General features: G+C 37.8%; 1 protein-coding gene and 2 long non-coding RNA genes across 5 annotated transcripts in view; 2 read left to right on the top strand and 1 right to left on the bottom strand.

Moving 5' to 3' along the window:
- The window catches only part of cadm2a (cell adhesion molecule 2a), a 295,844-nt gene that overhangs the window by 57,744 nt on the left and 219,958 nt on the right, over positions 1-18,142 (top strand). The gene's annotated exons all lie outside the window — the stretch shown is intronic.
- On the bottom strand, positions 15,098-16,264 carry LOC118599612. Its single transcript, XR_004949027.1, has 2 exons — positions 15,818-16,264; positions 15,098-15,268 (listed from the first exon to the last, which is right to left on the bottom strand). It is a non-coding gene; the product is annotated as an uncharacterized LOC118599612 (long non-coding RNA).
- LOC112142489 lies at positions 15,102-15,759 on the top strand. The gene is made up of 2 exons (XR_004949026.1): positions 15,102-15,454; positions 15,546-15,759. It is a non-coding gene; the product is annotated as an uncharacterized LOC112142489 (long non-coding RNA).

The following is an 18,142-nucleotide window of genomic DNA, read 5'->3' as shown; positions in this document are numbered from 1 at the left end:
ATTAATATATTTTGGCGTTGAGGGTTTTGTTGATGTGACTTGCTCTTCAGGGCCACCGTGGGAGAAATGGGGGCGTAGAAAAAAAGCCCTAGAATTTTAAAGTCAATTTTTGTATCATTATTTGCCAAGATTAGGAATTCAGCAATACAATAGCAAAAGCAATATGGAGAAAAAAATAATAATAATAGCCCCTCAAATTCTTTGGTATGCCCCTGTATTTACCCAAGCTTTAGCCCAAATCTGTGTTGTTTCCATACTACAGCGAGAAGAAATGTATTTCTTTGGAAAATGCATTAATAAAACCACAGAATAATCCCATAAAAGCAACTAAAACATAAACAGGGTATGTATATATATATATTCAGCAATACAAACTTTGTAAAGATAACAAATGCATTACTTAAAAAAAAAAACTATCAGCCCCTCAAATTTTTTGATACGCCCCTGTAATGACCCAGGCCTTTGCCAAATCTGTGCTTTTTCCGTACTACGGCCAAAGGAAATTCATATTTTTTGGAAAACACATTAATAATATAACATAATAATAATTCAAACACATATTATAATAGGATTTGTAAATATTACTGTTCTTATTAACCACCCTTCAAAACCACCCTCCGCCCCCTTCATATAAAACATTCTAGCTCCGCCCGCAGGTTGTATCAAAACTAAAAAAAACCCACAAAAACGGGCGTTCATCCTCACAAGAACCCAAACAGGCAGAGTGACCCACACAACCACCCACCAAGCCTGAGTGCTAATGGCTCTTTAATTGGTGGAGTGTTTTTCTGGGAGGTAGCTGTTGACAGATGTTATCTGGACCTTCTCTCTGTAGGAGGTGAGAGCGGGGCTCTAATGGCGTGTGCAGCCTGAACCAGGACCTGTGGCGGGGACACCGTCTGCTGATCCGGCCCCCTTTAGCGGCTGAATTAGTCAGCGTGGGAAGAAAGAAAGTTTCAGCGAGAGAAGATTCATTTCATCCCTGTGTAGCATACACCATTATGCTAGCATCAGCAGAATGTGTGTCCACTGCTATGTGGCTCCACTATTTTCGCCCCTGTGGGTAAACTTGGCGTTAGAGTGGAAAACTGGGTTTGATAAATGGCAGCGACTTCACTCAAGAAAAGTTGTTTTGTCTGTCTTGGCTTCCATCCTCGTTTCTCTTTCTTAGTGACTCATTTCTTTTGCCTGTATCCCCTCTTTTTTTCTTCTTCCTTCCTCCCCTCTTTCCATCTTTTCTTCTCCCCCCGGCTCAGTGAGGCACAACTGCGTGTCGTGAGAGATCATATCCTCTTGACCTTGCTCCAGGAGTTCTGATGTATTTCATCTCCCATCGATTTTCTATCCTTTGTCTTTTTTTTTTTTATCACCCACTCCCTCCCTTCCTCTGTCATTTTTCATCCCCATTCCACAAAATAATTTTCATCTCTCATCCACTGCAAACATACTAACAAAATATCTATTACTTAAAAAAAGAAATAAGAAAGAATAGGGGTAAAAAGCATGATTGTAAAAAAAAAGACAAGACGAGATTGTGTTTTCCATCAGAGTGAACTTTGTGAAAATGTCCACAAACAAACAAAAAAAAAACAGGTATTGCCAGAGCAGCGAAGATGAGAAAAGAGGTGGAAAGGAAAAATCAATACGTTCATGTTGTGCTGTGTTTGTGGGTGTGTGCACGCAAAACACAAAAGGTCTGATTCAAAGACGAGACCCTCCAACCCAGGTGATCTTTGGAGATTTCCCTTCCCATTTGACCCTGAAACCCCGTTAAGGAAATCGTTGTATGTAACGTTAGCATCTGTGTTGATGCAAAAGTGAAGATTTGGGGTTATGGAGATCAGTGCAGACTTTCAACTGTTATAGCCCCTCCCATTTTTGAGCATAAGATGTCTTCTTTATTGTGCTTTGTGAAAGACACAAAAACCATTCCTTGTATATGAAAACTGGACTGAGTGACTCCTCCCCCTCACCGTTCAAACAGGAAGTACAGCTGGTTCCAAAAAAATAAAAATCCCGCAGACTTCTACACTGAAAAAAGTGAAACATTGAATCAATTTTAAAAAATCTGTAATTTTTTGCATTTAAAATGATTAGTTTTTATCAAATTAAGTTTTTGAGCTATCCATCAACTTAAATATTAATTTGATACAAACTTATAATTTTAAATCTACAGAATTTTTAACTGATTCAATGTTTCACTTTTTCAGTGTATTGAGAAATAAGCAGCTATTAGTCATTCTATTTGTTAGAATAACCATTCTTATTTTACTAAATGTTTTTAACAAATTCATGCTAATCCCTAATGATTTATAGTGCAAGTTATTCAAGTCATAAACCGACCAATCAGATGCCTCAATAAAAATGGTAGTGGGTGTGGACTTCCTATAAGCTCACTCCTGATTGGCGCAAAGTGGTTGCTATAGAAATGATAACTCCGAGCGATTTGGACCAATCACTGCTCACTGGTGTTCTCTGGTTCCAACATGGCGGCGTTCATATTGCCAAATTGGCTACTGAATTTCTGATGGAGCCGGAAGTAAACAAACACAATCTATACGTAAAGAGCTAAAGTTGAATACGGAACAACAAAAACCCCCAGTTAATTTGGTTTCTTGATTCAAAACAGAATTACTAAACATTTTCTTCAATTTTTCCCGCCAAAACTAAAAGTTTCTTGTTCATTTTTTTGATGAACTAAATGTAACACGTGCGTAATATTAAAGTGTTTTATCTTTAGAGGCTTGCATAAGTCTGTCGTTTTCTTTGTCTTGTCCCTATTTTATGTCTATTTTTTCCACAATGAATCAACAAGCTAATAAAAAGTCTGACACTCTTCTATTTTTACAAAAAATCCAAAGGATTAACTCTTTATTCAAACAGTTTCATGAACTTTTGCAGAACTTTGGATTTATCAATAAAGTTTTCAACATCATTTGAAGCAACCTGGCAGTACTATGTTGTTAGAAAACTTGGGAAATTCAAAACTCCTCTTCTATGTTTAGTTCTACATCCTGGTGACCGAAAACACACATTAGTAACATCAGAATATAGATTTTCTCAGTAAGTGAAGTCTCCTGTGTCGTCTAATCAAATGATTGAGTGGAAACAATGCAGCTCAGAGAAATGTGAGCTTCTATTCAAACAAATGACATGGTTCACACGGACATGTGTCTCAAAGGAGAACAAGGCTGCTTTCCAGAAGAACAAAACATTAAAAACAACTTTATTTAACACATCAACACTAACAAAGCCTCAAAAAATGCAAATGTGTAGCAATTTCATTAAATTTTTATAAAAATTCTAAAGATTCTACTGATTAACAACTCAAACTATACATAAAAGCTTTAAATTTGTCCTGCCCTTAATATTAAAAGACTTTTACACATTTTAAATAGGAAGAAGGAATATTTCCTGGCTGAGCCTGAACTTCAAAATTATGAGGTAAAACTAGACAGTAGCTAAAATAACCTAAAAAACGCGATATAAAGGAATCAGAAAATTCAAGCCGTGTTGCTGCTCTAAAACTAAAATACTTTCAAATTTTGAACTTTTTTAATGCAAATGTAGGTTTGGGCTCAACCCGTAGAAGGCAGTAGAAGGGCTTTTCCTGCTCATTTCAAAATGGCTGCCTCCATGAAACCCCAAAAACACTTTTGGCGGGAAAAAAGTTTAGCTAGTTGAGAACTTTATGTTGTTATGTTGTTATTCATTTTTTTAAATAACTATTTGCTGGATTGAAAGACTCCAAAAAAATTTGACAGTTAATTATTTTTCAGGCAGTTACAACATGTTAAAAATGTGTGGATCAAATTTGATATATTTGTTTTTTTTCCTGAACACTCATGTCTGTGTTTTTGCATTTTAAGCTAATATTGTTGCTAACAAATCATAATCAATATTATGTATCATAAAAAATATATTGCAAATAATTTTTTTTGTAGGTATTTTACTAATGAGTTTAAAAACATCTTAATTCCAAAGAAACATATTTAGATGGACGGCTGTACAGAATTGATTTGATTTGATTTCATTAAAAACTTCTAGCTTTCAAAAACTTTTGTATTTTCTCCTCAAAATTTTAATTTGTTTTAATCAAATCCCTTTAATTCTCTATATTGGATCACTTTAATACATCTGGTTGACCTCCCCCCATGTCCAACCCCATCCATGTGTTCAGGGTGAACTGAGGACACGGTAGCTTGCCTAACCTCAAACGTTTTCCTGGTTGAGTGGAAGAAAGACCCTGACTTTACCGTTCCCCCATGGAGAAAAAGAAATGATGGTAAAGTGCAGGCCATGACAGCTATTCCCTCAGAGTTTGTGTTTGGTCTCCTTTTTTTTTTTTTTTTTTTTGACAGCCGGTTCTGCCAGTTTCAACCAAAACGCATTCTTTTCCTGAGAGGTGTGGATCGAATATTCACCAGCTCTTAGAACAGTTTACTTCACTTCCTCAAATTCTGTTTTAAAAATACAAAATTTGTCACTATTGAATAATAAGCCAGAAGAACCAGTTAGCCTCCATTTTTAACCCTTAAATTGTGTTTGGGTCAAAACTAACCTGTTTTCAATTGCGAAAATTGGTTAATTTTGACCCGGAAACACTATAAGGGTTAAAACAATTCCTACATATTTTCACTATTGTATACTAGCTTGATTAAATGTCAGCCTTTTGCTTTTGTCCCCTGTTGTGATACAATAAAATCAGATTTGTGTACACAGTGAACGCTTATGTGACTTTAGATGTCTAAATTAGTGGGGTCATTCATGACCCGCAGGATTAGAATGCATATGACTCCTTTTAATTGGTGAATGCCGTCATGCCAGACATGCGCCACCCTAGAGGCAGGGTGACAGTGCAAAACAAGGAAGTCCAGACAGATGATGGGATGTGGCTGAAATGCGTCCATTTTCAACAAGCAGTACTGAGCAGACAAGAAGACTTCTAACAAATTAAGCTTAGTTTGTAAAGTTTGGCCTCACTTTAGATACAGTTTTAACCCTTTTATACTGTAGATGTCACTGGGAAAACCTAAATAACACACTCTTCGACCTACTGTAATTCTTTGGTCATTTATGCCAGGGGTCCCCAAACTATCATCGTGTAAATGAGTGTTTACAGATGCAGTGAGAGAGGAAGATATCCTTCTATGGAGCTATATTGAGGCCAATATCATTTGAAACCCAAATAAAGCAACTTGAATAAATATTTGTGTTTGGCCAAAAAAGTTTTTTAAATTTCCAAAAAGTTTTGTTATTCTAAAATAAGCATAATTATCTTCAGTTTCAAATGTTCTATTTTTTATGTTTCAAAACTCTAAATTTTAATTTCAAAAGTTTTTTCATTTTTAAATGTTTTTTTCACCTTGAACTCATAGAGCCTGTAATTATTACAGTTCTCAGAGTCAGTGAATCCACTGGGACTGAAGCTCCCACCCTCATCGATTTTAATTGGTCCTTTGTGTTAGCCCCGCCCCGACACGCTACAAGGGGGCCATACGTTTTATAACTGGAATTTTCAGATTCAAAATGAAAAAAAAAGATTTGAAACTGAAAAAAAATGTTTTGAAAGTGAAATTTTGAGTTTGAATCTAAGAAACAGAACATTTGAAACCGAAAATAATTTTGTAGTTTAGAACAGCAAAACGTTTTGGAAATGTTACTTTTTTTTTGGCGAAACACAAGCATTTTTTTGTTGTTGTTTGTTTTATTTGGGTTTTAAATAATAATGGCCCCAATATAGCTCCATAGATATGGTGTATATAGAAATAACCAAGCCACTGAAACGCTGAAGACAATCGCACTGGCCTTGACAAGAAATTTGTGGCAGTTATCGCGGACAGTAACAAAGAAAACCACCTAACTTTTGGATGAACCAGACCGCACAATTGCAGTGGGAACAGGAAAGGATTCATATTATCTCTGACTGCTATGAAGTATAAACTGGGTATAAACTAAGTTTATCAGCGACAGAATCAGCTGATTTGCCGGGAATATATAAGTTCGTTTCCCTACCACTCTTTTAACAAGAAATCTATAATTTGATGCCTAGTTATCATATGTCTGGCATATCTTGTATGGATGTAATGGTATTGCATATGCATTACCAAAGAATGTAAACAATGGAGCAACAACTCAAACAAAAAATTATGTTTACAACGAGTTTACAAAAAGCAGAATATTAAAACGAGAAGTGTGCACTTGTGTTTCCTCACCTGGTTATATACTGGTCCATGTTGCCGAGTTAAACCGTTCTGACCCCCATTCTCTTCTGCTCTTTTCTTAGGTGAGTAACAAGACCGCAGCATGGCATCCTCTTCATGGGACCTGGAGGTTTGGTCGACACAGTTAGCTCCGCCCACCCACCCACTCTCCCCTTTAAGCTTACTTCTTCAAACTCATTCTGATAACTCTCTGTCATATTTGAGCGCATATACACTTAACTTCCCTGAGTAATGGCTGATTAAAGTTGCTGCCGTCTCCATAGATAACCATTAGCGATATGCGCCATGTACTGGCTTTACTCAAGATTTAGAGTGCTGTCCATGGTGCTGAAAACAAATCTATTTCTGCCAATACATATGCGCTCAGTTGTGTAATAGGTCTATTTTGTGTGCAGGAATCTGTGGAAGTGTGGGGTTGTATTTACCTGTCCATCCTGATGTGTGCGTGTGTGTGTTTGCGAGTGCGTTTGTGTGACTCCATTATCTTTGCGTCTGAACAGTTTTCCCGTCCCATGCATCATCCACCCCCGTCTGTCTCCATGTCAGGCCTGATAACAGCTCCTATTGCCCACAGAGATGACTAATCAATAACACACAACCATGGGAACAAGAGCTCGCTGTCCACACACGCACAAAGCGGAATTATTGGCACGCTGTCCGCAAACATTGCATTGGAAGCTGTAAGCTGACAAAGAATCTGTTGTTCGAGATATCAAGAGCTTCCACATCGCTCTCTCCCCTTCCCGTCTGCCGTCACCACTAGTAAATCCTGCAGCCACGCTGTACCTTCACAAGTAGGATTCTCACACACACCAAGCTGTTAACCCTGTACAGCTTTTTAAATCAAATTTGATACACACATTTCTGAAAGCCATCTTTTATTTGTGTATTTTGAACTTTTATTATAAACCCATTATATATAAATTCGTTCATATTTTCTGTGCTGTAGTTCATCATCGTTCCACTGATCTTTTCAAAATGGCCGCTTTCATGAAATCTCAAAAACACTTTTGGTGGAAAAAGGCTTAGCTTATTTTCAGATACTTGTTCCTGCACAGCAGTTAGTTTCTCGTATGCAGCAGTATGCACCAGAGAAATTGGTGCATACGAAAAAATAAAAAAATGTACTGGTTCTAGTTTCTCATGAGTACTAGATACCTCCTGTGCACACTAGATATTTTCTCTGCACACCAGTTAGTTTCTCAAGCAAACCAATTAGTTTCTTGTGTGCATCAGACACTTTCTTGTGCACACCAGTTTCCCGTGAGCACCAGATACTTCAATGTACACACCAGATATTTTCTCCGCACAATAGTTATTTTATCGAACACACCAGTTAGTTTCTCATGCACATCAGATAGTTTCTCGTGTGCAACAGTTAGTTTCTCGTATGCACCAGTTTTTTGTGACCAGATACTTCCTTTCACACCGGATACTTTTTTATACACAACAGTTAGCTTCTCAAGAGCACCAGATATTTTCTCTGCACACCAGTTAGTTTCTCATGCATATCAGATAGTTTCTCGTGTGCATCGGGGCAGTTTCTCGTGTGCATCGGGTAGTTCTTCGTGTGCACCAGGTAATTTTCTTGTGTGCACTGGATAGTTTTTTCGTGTGCACAAGGTGGTTTCTTGTGTGCGCCGGTTAGTTTCTCGTGTGCACCAGGTAGTTTTTTCTGTGCACTGAGTAGTTTCTAGTGTGCACCAAGTAGTTTCTCATGTGCACCAGTAAGTTTCTTGTGTGCACCGAGTAGTTTTTTTGTGTGCACCAGGTAGTTTTTTCGTGTGCACCAGGTGTTTTTTTGTGTGCACCATGCAGTTTCTTGTGTGCACCAGGTAGTTTCTTGTGTGCACCAGGTGATTTCTTGTGTGCACTGGATAGTTTTTTTCTTTTGTGTGCACCAGGTGGTTTCTTGTGTGCACCAGGTAGTTTCGTGTGTACTGGCTAGTTTCTTGTGTGCACCAAGTAGTTTCTCTTGTGCACCAGTAAGTTTCTTGTGTGGACCGAGTAGTTTTTTCATGTGCACCAGGTAGTTTTTCGTGAGCACCAGGTAGTTTTTCGTGTGGACTGGGTAGTTTCTCGTGTGCACCGGGTAGATTCTCGTGTTCACTGGATAGCTTCTCCTGTGCACCGGTTAGTTTCTCGTTTGCTCCAAGTAGTTTCTCGTGTGCACCAGATACTTCTCTCTGCACACCAGTTAGTTTTGTCATCCGCTCCAGATACGTTCTTTTCCGCACCAGGTAGTTTTCGTGAGCGCTATATACTTGTAATGCGCATGAGAAAGTAGTACATTTTATTATTATCATTATTTTTTTTACTTCCTTGTCCTTTCTAGGACTCTGTATTTGATACAATGGGCTTTAAAGGGTTAAAAGATCTTCAGTCAGTCACGCTTTATCAGACTGAAGGCATCACTTTGCGGTGCAGGAGATTTTTTTTCTCCCACAAAGCACCTCCACTTTCTTCTCCCTTTGCATCATTACATCACCGTCCCGGGCGCTCTTATCTGTGCATGTTCTGCACTTTAATTCTCCCCGAGTACAAGGCCTGTCAACTTCTGTGGAAGCTAAATCAGCGCCGCAGCTGAGTGAATCTGCTTACTGATTTCACTTGATTTAATGCCCCTCACCTTCAATCAGTATCACCGTCAGCCTCGGCGGAATAGCGGAGGACAGATGACAATAAATGCATAAAATCCTTTCGCAGGCACTGATAAAGCACTTCTCCCACCTTCTCTTTTAGCCGTCAATTCCCCCCCTCCACCTCTCAGGGAGTTGTAATTCCCATAGACAGACTGGCCTGCAGAAAACCTTGTCTGCCGCCCTGACTCCCCCACCCCGAGGTGCCATTCTGACCCAATAACTCCCTCATTCCTCTCCCGCGCTTCACTCACTCGTCTCCCAGCTCCCCTTCCGTCCTCCCTGTCACTTTCCTCCACTCTCCCTCCAGCGGCCAGAATGCTGTAATTGAGTTTTTTATTCGAGTCAATTAAAAGTGCAGGCCCGGCCTGAGACAAAACAAGTCTGCAGAGCTGCTTTTGTCCTCGGGCAAACTCATTTTTTATTCACTTCACTCTTTATATCGCTTAGTAGCTAAGAAAGCGCGGGCTGTGTACTTTCATTTCATATGTGTCATTAAACTGTTTTGACATTGTTTACAATGTAATTTATCTTTCTGTATGGAGCTCCCTGCCTCCCCCCACCCAAAAAGAAATCCTATTTAAATGGTAATTCAAACTTCCATTAAGTGGGGGCTTTTGTGAATGCCATACAGAAGTTGCTGTATTCCTTCTTTCTGCCTCGGTAACCGTTTGAGGCGTCGCTGTTTACTCCCCCAAAAAAGCCAAGTATCGATCAAACGGAAATGCCGTCCGCGGTCGGCACCGCCTTCCTGTTGTGATGAGCGATACAGTTCCGAGTTGGCGGGGGAGCGTCACCATCGGTTATGCGTAACGGCACAGATAGAGGTTATGGAGAAATCTCCTGCTTGTGTAATTAGAGAGGAAGGTTCTTCAAGGTTTCCTCCACTTCAGACCGGGCGCTTCATAAATCCAAATGCAGGTGTTGACTGTGCATTCGTATCGCCAAAAAAGAAAGAAAGAAAAGTTCCCTCATCCCTCATTTCCTGAATTGCGATTCAGTTTGCGCACAGATACGGCGGAAGCGAAGGTGACGCTTTTCAAATGCAAATGAGAAATGAAAGGTGAGATTTGCCGCTTTCATTAAAGCGCAGCTCGGAGATTTACGGTGGCTGTGGGGCTAATTTTCTTTAAATGCTTTAATCAGCAGACTGTTTGGGAAGACGCATTTTTCCGAAATGGTAGCTCTCCGGCACTCAAACACCAGATCGGATCTGCTTGTTACTGTGGCGTTCTTGTTTTAAAAGCAGCTCTTTTTTGCCTCGTAATTCCTGCTGGGAAGCAAAGTGCACCAAAACAGGAATACGTTTATCCCCAACAACAATAAACAGCTGCATTCAGGAACAGGAGCGTGCAGATTTCCTGACATTTAAGTCCTGAAACCTCTAATCGTCATTGATGTTTGATCAGACGTTGACATTTAAGATCAGTGGCGGGAAGTGAGCGAAGTTCGTCATGTTGCAGGCTTTAGGCCGCCAGCTGGGAAGTATGGACGGAAGAATGAGAAATGAACTTCTTTAAGGACAGCGGTCGGATTAGGAGGAGTCATAAGGTGGCGGAGACGTCTGAGTTCTTGTACAGTATTACCAGCACACACTGACGAGATGATACTTCCTGGCTGGTGTGTGAAACTCCAGATCATTCCCGAGGAGCAAAAAGAGTTCAGAAAATAACGGTCTGCATCTCATGGCTTAGGTTGCAGCTCCAATGACCTGAATAAAGAGAAGTGGGAGTAAATACTGAGAGAAGGAATGTGATGCTTCAAGAGTGGCAGCTGACACAATTTTGACTAGAGCGGTAGATTGTTATTTATCTGATTTGATTCACAAACAAACCGCAATTCTTATTATTTCTTAGAGGTGGGAATCTTAAGGCTCCTCACGATTCGATTTAGGAGATAACGATTTGATTTTTGATTAGGAAACGATTGTCAAAGCATTCCAGATCGTCCTTTTTTTTTTTTTTTTTTTATAAATGTTTCTCTTTAATACAAGACACTAGAACATGGGTCTGCAACCTGCGGCTCCAGAGCCACATGTGGCTCTTTTATCTCTCCATGGTGGCTCTCTGGCTGAAGAAAAAAAAAAACAAGAATTTTTAAAAATTTAGAGATTAGCTATTATTTTAGCAACAAGCTAATGTTTTTGGTTAATTTGTTATTCACTAGGGGTTTTAGGCTAATTTAAATTTCTATTTTAGAAACAGGCTAACCTTTCTGACAAATTTAGTTTACTGAGGAATTTTAGGCTATTTAGGAGTAAGGCTAGTAATCAAGCAATGAGCTAGTTTTTTTGTGGCTCATTTGGGGTCTAATGAAATTTTTTATGCTAATTTGGAGTTTAGCAAATACTTTAGCAATGTGATAACATTTCTGGCTAATTGTTATCTACTGGAGTTTTTAGGCTAATTTAGAGTTTAGCTTTTATTTTAGCAACATGCTAACGTTTTGGCTAATTTGTTGATTACTGGGGTTTAAGGCTAATTTGAAATTTAGCCTCTATTTTAGAAACAGGATAACTTTTTTGACTAATTTAGTTTACTGAGAAATTTTAGGCTATTTAGGAGTTCAGCTAGTAATTGAGCAATAAGATGTTTTTTTTTTTGGCTAATTTGGGGTCTAATGAAACTTTTTATACTAATTTGGAGTTTAGCAAATACTTAAGCAATATGCTAATATTTCTGGCTAATTGTTATATACTGGAGTTTTTAGGCTAATTTAGAGTTTATTTTGAAAACAAGAACCTTCACTGACTCTTTACTTTAAAAATGTGTTTGCTTTCAGTGACGATAGCACACTCAGTTAGTTTAGATTATATACTTAAATCCAACATTATTTCACAATTTTAGATCAATATTTACAACATTTTTCGACACCTGTATAAAGTTCACAAATCAGCTATCTTTAAGGTCACAAATATTCCTGCTTAAACTTTCCTAAACAGATTGAAATATTCATACTTACATTTTCGAGAACAGATCGCAAATATCTGAGTGTTTGGATTGTCGCCGTAAATTCGACTCTAATATTTGTTTAAGCATGAAGGAGGGGTTACTTTATAGACGAACATGAAGATGTTGCAGTTATTGCATCATGTTGGTCAGTCTGATTGTTGCCACTAAAAACTTTATTGGTTTAAAAATGAGCTACAAAATAAACCACAAAGTTTTAAATAAAATGATGTGGATGACAGGAGACAAAAATGAACTTAATGTTTACATACTTTACTCAGATAAATGAACCAATGAAGACTTTTAGTGCCTTGTTTTTTTACCGGAAGTGAATAGTCAGCTTGTGTTTTTCGTTAGATCATATTTTTTTTTAAATATATATATATATAAAAACATAAATTTTAATCTAAAGTTTCTACCAAACTAGATTGATAATAAAAATCCTAATTTTTCACATCAAAATTCTGGTTACAGCAAATGTTTGATGTTGAGATTTAGATTGTAAAGTGAATATATGCTGCTAAACATTAAGCTAGCTTTCCTGCAAAGCAATAATTTAAGGTTTGAAGATTGTGATTAATCATAAAACATGTTTTGGTTAAGGAGAAATTCTCAAAAAAGTTGCACATTTGGAAGTACTTTTACTTTTAGTGCTTTTACAAATTACTAAATGAATATATTGTATCCTATGGTAGCTAGGATAGGCTCCAGCATCCCTTTGATCCCAAACGGGGAGAAAAAGTGGGTTTAGAAGAAGGACGGATGGAATAAAATGTATCGAATCAGCCTCAGTGGAAGGTTTCATCATGAAGTTGTGATTCTGACACGTGGATCTTCTCACGGTGAAGCGGCGCATCGAGACGAGCTGGGGGGGTTAAACTTCCTAAGCAGGTTTAAGTTATGGATTTTTTTTTCCTTCAACCGATCAACTTAGAATCTCAAAGAGTCCACTGTGTAAAACTCCAGAACTTGAGAGCTGGCTCATCAGGGCGATAAAATGAATACTTTTTGGCAGTCATGGACAGTTTTTTTATTTGCTAAATGAATCTTTAAAAAGAAAAAAGCAAAATTTCTTTATTAAATAATGAATCTAAAGCCCTCATAAGAGCAGTGAAACTTCTCTTATTCTCCTATTTTTCACTTGTGTATACTGGAAAATTTCCTACTTATTGCACTTTCCTCCTGTATAAATAAAAAGTACGTGAAAGTGCCTACATCTAAAGTCTAATTAAATCCTTGTGTGGCTGACGATCCTCATCTCCTCTGAAAATGAAGCTGTTAGCGGTTTGCTGACGCCTGTGCGCAGCATTATGTTGCATTCCAGACCCGAAGGTCAGACTGCATTCATTCCTGGCAAGTACAGTCTGTGAATCCGTATGAATAAAACATCAAACTCTGCCTTCACTTGTTGTCAGATGCATTGACAACCCATCATTTGCTTCTGATGTACATTCTCATGGTAATCGTTTGCAATGGGGGCGCGCCATTGTTTTCCAAAAGCAAATGAGTTTTTGATTCAAAAACTGCTCGTGTCATCGGGAGCTTTTACTGTACCGTGCCTTCTGTTCCCTGCTCAGCACAATTACAGTCAGCTTGATGGCTTTAAGAAAGGAGTAGACGCATGAGATCTATTGCCTTTGACATTAAAACCAAACAGGATTACAAGACAGTCTGCAAAAATCCACTTAAATGCAGTGTTTGCAGGAAACAGAGTCTCTCAAAACATTTTTAGAGCTCAAAAATTAAAAATTACTGTACATAAATCCGTTTGTTCTCATACGGCACATGTATCGAAGTCAAGGCCCGGGGGCCGGATCCAGCCCTCCAGATCATTTTATTCTATTATTATTAATGGCCCGATGTTATCTTGTGTTTGTTTCTAACTTGTATAATTTTGACAAAATATTAGAGTAAAATATTGAAAGTTATTTAAGGTTTAAATTGATTTACTCTAGAATAATATCCCTGCCTTTTTATTATTCATAATGTTAAAAGTTACGTTTTAAAAAATGTAAAAATGTAGTTTTAGTGTGTTCAACTAATGTTTATCGTGTTCAGCACGCAACCTAAGGTGTGTTTTGAAATTTTGGCCCCTTGTGCGATTGAGTTTGACACCCCTGTCATACGGGAAGTAGCAGATTTTTATGTTGGCTTTCTGAAATGCAAAACATTACTGACTTTATGTGTTGCATACTTGTGCAAAGCTGCTGTTCTTCAGGATCAGCTGATTTACGTTGATTGCGTAACCACACAGCTAACGTGCTACCACTGTGAAGCTCATTGAGACAACTGTGTAGAAATATAGTGGGCTATATGTAACAGGTGTTTTGATTTGTTTATTTAATTCCACCAAATCCGATGTAAATAGTTTTTTCTGAACATTTCTACCTGGGTGTTGGTCTGTCCGAGGGTATTTGAACTCATCACGGTGATGCAGCACAGTGCTGCGCATGCGCACTCAGACTGCTGCGGGCCGTATCTGAGGTAGGACGTGCTCCTCCTTGTGTCTGTTGTTTGTAATTGTATCTTAGCTTAAACTGCTTTTGAATTTGTTTTATCAGGATTTAACAAAAGTAAGAATGTTACTGCATTAATTTTCCTCGGTTTGTTGTGTGTTATTTTTGTTATTAGCTGCTTTAAACGAGGGATGCGCCATTTTCGCGCCATTTTTCTTCTATTTTGTGTTGACTTTTCTTTCTTTTTCGTGCACTTTTCAGTCGAAAATCCTGGACAGCAGTGTAACTTTTGTTTTCTGTCAACCAGAATAAAAGAAACTAAATCTAAATCTGATCTTTTTTCACCTGACCTGAACACAACTCAGACCAACACAGTCGAACCAGTTACATATATACATTTAATTTAATTTAATTTGTATTCAATTCCCTGATTGGTCCAAGTTGGACTCGGTTTAACGCGCTATCAATGGCTGCACGTTTTGGACGTAGAGTCCCAAGATGGTTATAGAAACTTGTGAAGCGATGTGTGAATGCAAGTGTTTTTAATGCAGATGCCCAAAATGTGCATTTTATATATAATTTTTACTGAAAATTGCATGAATTCCACTGAGGCAGTTGCTCTGCGATATTGGGCTATATAAATAAAATTGAATTGAATTGAATTGAATTGGAAGTGGTCCCAGTAGAAGTGTGAATGTAGCTTTAAGCTAGTCGAAAGAAGCTAAAGACCCACTCCAAAAAATGTCTGTTTTTTGGTGTTTTTATCATGTTCTTATAGGATTTTTTCCATAATGGAGGACATGTAAAAAAATAATTTAAGACTAAAACTGTTTTTTTTTTTTTTCTTTTTTTTTGAGTGTTTCATCATTGAAATCTTGTTGGACCAGGAGCAGATGAAAAACCACGGTTTGCAAAAGCTTGGGTTTGTGACGCAGTAACTGCCAAAGTCTCCGTTCTCCGCTCCACTTCTTATACATCCACTTCCAGACAAATAGATCCATCTTAGTGTAACGAGATTAAATCTTTTTTTAATTACACAAAATATTGACTGTCTAAGTTTAGTTTCTCCCCCTGAATTCAGCATTGGGTAACCCCTCCTTAGTTTGTTCTTCTTCTGTGGTTTCTTCTTTATATGTTGGGCGCTCGCTTTCCCTCTCCCCTTCCTGTTTTACTGTTCGGTTGGAGAGGTGGGTGTCCTGTAACATTTACAATATGAATCCTCATTTTATTTTTATGTAAGAATTAGCTGATCTCCCTCTACCTGTCACTCTCATCTAGGAGCTAAAACGGGCAGCTAACACGCGATTTCTGTGTCTTTCCTTTCTGGAAAACTGTCAGGTATGTGTTAGAGTTTTGTTGCCCGTTGGGGCCCTTCCTGTTTTACTGTTCGGTTGGAGAGGAGCTAAAACGGGCAGCTAACACGCGATTTCTGTGTCTTTCCTTTCTGGAAAACTGTCAGATCCGCAATAAATGGAGGTGATCTCCGAGGGTGCTGCTGTGCTTCCACGTCTTTCTTCCCCATAAACACAACGCAGAATCGATCCGGTTACATTAGTTTTCCTCATCCGATTTACCACCTGGCTCAAAACTGTTCAGCTGGATAGCTCCAATATTGCTCTATTTTGTTTTTTCCTTCTACGCTAATGTTAGCTTGGGCTTGAGAGTTGCTGTAAGCTAGCAGGAGAAAGTGTAAACAAAGGGTTTTGAAATTAGCTGAGGTTAACTTCTATGCAAAGTACACTCAGAAGTGAATTTCTAATTTCTGCTCTGCAAAAAATTATTCTTAAAAATACAGCACAGGGTTTTTGATTTTGTCTCAAAACTGCAAGATCAAAACTAAAAGACCACTGGGAACAATTTTACAATAGCAAAAAATATAGTTTGGATTGGGAAATTTTAAAGTGAATCTGTTGTGTTCTGTCATTATCTTTCTTTACATTTCAGAAATCTGCTTAGATCTTTCTTCTCCAGATGCCCTTTTTCTGTTTAAAAATCTCTGTTTCCATGGTTTTTCACGTCTGCAAAAGTCACTCAGACCTGCAGCACAAACTTGCTGAAAACTTCAGTCCCACTTTTTGTCTATTTGGGAGAGCTCTGAAGGAGCTGTTGTTTGCATCTCTTCCCTGAAAGTGACATTTGTTTCTCCTGTCACAGCACAATCTGTTCTGTACACTAAAAATGAAGTAAATAACCTAATTAGTTTCTCATTTCTATCAGGCTTTACTTTTGAAAAAAAAAAAAGCACCATTTGAAATAAGTTTGCTTCAAATGTTTGAAATATTTACCATCAAGCAGCAGCAGTAAATAAATCAGTCCAGACAGTCCAGGTTCCGTTTTTATCATGAGTCTCAAATGTTTTCATTCATATTTTGTATATTGCTGTAAAGACAAGGATTTACTTGTATGAAGTTCTCCTGTTGATGTGTTTGTATAAAGTGTATCTTTCACAAATAGAGATACTTTCCTCAAATGAAAGAAAAACTATTTTTAGTAATTTTGCTACACATTTTTGTAAATTACCGTATTTTTCAACACTAATAGGCTCACAAAGTGAGACTTATAATCCAGAATTCCTTAAAATATGGATTAATTTTTGGTTGTTTACTGATGGTGAAGCAATTGTGAGAGGTTGGTTGAGTTTTTTAAAATATGCTAATGCGGCTAACGTGTAGCGTGTTGGATTGTATTTTTTTTTTTTTAATGCTATGAAGAAGATTTGGTACTTAGTGTGGTCACAGCAATGTTTGTTTTGGCAGTATCAGTCTGTTTTAACACGCAAGAAACAAAGTATGGTGTTAAAGTTATTTTGAATATGCTAACACGGCTAATGGGTAGCGGTGTCAGACTGTGTTTTTTTCATGGTAGGAACAAAATCGTTGCTTAGCATAGTCAAGGTAATGTTTGTCTATCTGTCTGTTTTTTTTACATACTACAAACAAGGTTGGGAGTTACAGTTATTTTAAATATGCTAACACAGCTAACGGGTAGCGGTGTCTGACTGTTTTTTACGTGTTACCAACAGGATTGGAAGTTAGCATATTCACAGTAATATTTGTTTGAGTGGTATCAGTTTGTTTCTTTATTTGGAAACAAGGTTGGTAGTTAGTTATTGTAAAAATGCTAACATGGCTAACACATAGCAGTGTCAGACTGTGTTTTTTTACATGATACTAGCAATATTAGGAGTTAGAAAAGTCACTGTGATGTTTGTTTTAGCGAGAGTTATTGCAAATACGCTAACGTGGCTAACGCTTCTAACGTTGCTAATGTGAAGGTTGTTTCACGCAAGTTCTTGAATTATTATGAACACAGTTAATAAAGTCTGAATGAGTGACAGATTCATCGCCAACTGTTTTGTCACACTTAATGCGCCTCATAATTTTGTCCGCCTTAAATAAAATGGACCATTCATTGACAGTACCTCTTATAATCCAGTGTGCTTTATACTGCATAAAATACAGTGTATGGATAGCTAATTTAGAATTAAATTGCCATTTAACAATGGCACACATACCCGCTCTTCACCTGGTGCATTATGTCAAAAAAGTCTCATAAGGATTTCAAATGAAAAGAAAACAAATTATAAATGTTGAATGATGCAGTGCCCCCCTTAAAGACATGTAGTTGAAATAGAGTGCCATGAAGAGAGAAAAAAGAAAAAGGTCTGAAGGGAACCAAAAACCTCTCATATGTGCTTTTAAATACTTTAACCTATTAATGCATTGCAGAGATTGCTGTGTATGTATTCCAGTGTAGCCTATGATCGGTTATGGGGTAATTTTAGACACCTTTAAAGGTATATATGATTACGGTAATAAGGGTATCCTGATGTGAAAAAAACAAATTTGTGTTTTGTCCAAAAGAGTCTATAGGCT

Source organism: Oryzias melastigma, linkage group LG14 (genome assembly GCF_002922805.2).
Source record: "Oryzias melastigma strain HK-1 linkage group LG14, ASM292280v2, whole genome shotgun sequence".
Lineage (NCBI taxonomy): Eukaryota > Metazoa > Chordata > Actinopteri > Beloniformes > Adrianichthyidae > Oryzias > Oryzias melastigma.
The sequence above is the reverse complement of the archived record's forward strand: the minus strand, read 5'-3'. Positions and strand labels throughout refer to the sequence as shown.